Below are 1,369 nucleotides of genomic sequence, written 5' to 3' on the forward strand. Positions count from 1 at the left end.
TAATATTTTTGGGACCCATAGTGGTCGTTTCTTGCTGTCATCTCATTGATTTCATTGATATTTCGTACTCAGTCGCATTCATGCATTCATATCATATCTAAGTCTATGTTGTTACTTAATGATACATCATATCATTGTTCCGGGTCAGTTTTCATGACATTGTGAGCCCGTGGGTGAGACTGGAGAGTGATGACTGAGTGAGGCCAAGGGCTTGATTGTGAGATGTTGATACTATAGCACGTGAGTTGTCCGTGCGGATTCTGATATTGATGTTATAGCATGTGAGTTGTCCGTGCGGATTCTGATATTGATGTTATGGCATGTGAGTATTCCGTGCAGCACGTGAGTTATCCGTGCGAATTATAGCGCTTGGGCTGTAGGAGCCCCTCCGGAGTCTGCACACCCCCAGTGAGCGCAGTTGATTATCTTCAGGGATGGATCTTCCCCCGGTATGGAGATGGATCTTCTCCATGAGGCTGGATTGGCCTGTTCCTCGGTACTAGGTGACTTATAGTCAGTTATGCATATATTCCGGGATCGGGATCTTCCCTGGGCCGATGGGCCATATACAGTACCGAGTGGTTGATGATGATGAGTGAAAGGTGTGATACAGTGAGGTTGAGTACTCTGAGAGTGTGAGTACATGATTCATCTCTGAGGTACATGGCATTGGCATGCATATATCACATACATGCATAGAGACGTATTTTTCCTCATGTTGTACGGTCTCACGTCATTCATGACTTTTTACATACATTGATATGTGGTTATAGAGAGGTATTTCACACTTGCTATTGAAAAAGAAAATGAAACATATTTACCTATCGTGGAAAGGATTTTCAGGAAAAAGTTTCAGTTTTCAAAACTTACTCATATTTTAACGATTTCGGTAGAGGATTTGGACTTTCATTGGTATACTAGAAAAGTGGAACTGTTTTTCGGAAAACTATGAAAAGGATGAGCACTCTATTTCTGAGCTATTTTATTTTATTTATTGGTTGTACACTGTATGAACTACTGTTGGTTATTTGCGTTGGACCGGAACTCCTTAAACATTCGTTCGTCCTCGAACGAGCATAAAGAGCATACCTGAAGTAGTGAAAAGATGAGGGTATCGGCTGCGCATATCCCGCTCGGTCTCCCAAGTCGCCTCCTCGGCCGGCTGACCCCGCCACTGAACCTTTACTGAAGCAATGTTCTTTGATCCCAACTTTCTGGCCTGTCTGTCCAATATAGCCACAGGCTCCTCAACCTAAGATAAATCCTTGTCCAACTGGACTGAGCTGAAATCCAACACGTACGACGGGTCCCCGTGATATCTCCGGAGCTTCGAAACATGAAATACCGGATGAAATCCTACCAAGCTGGG

The sequence above is a fragment of the Nicotiana attenuata genome, unplaced genomic scaffold, assembly GCF_001879085.1.
Source record: "Nicotiana attenuata strain UT unplaced genomic scaffold, NIATTr2, whole genome shotgun sequence".
Classification (NCBI taxonomy): Eukaryota; Viridiplantae; Streptophyta; class Magnoliopsida; order Solanales; family Solanaceae; genus Nicotiana; species Nicotiana attenuata.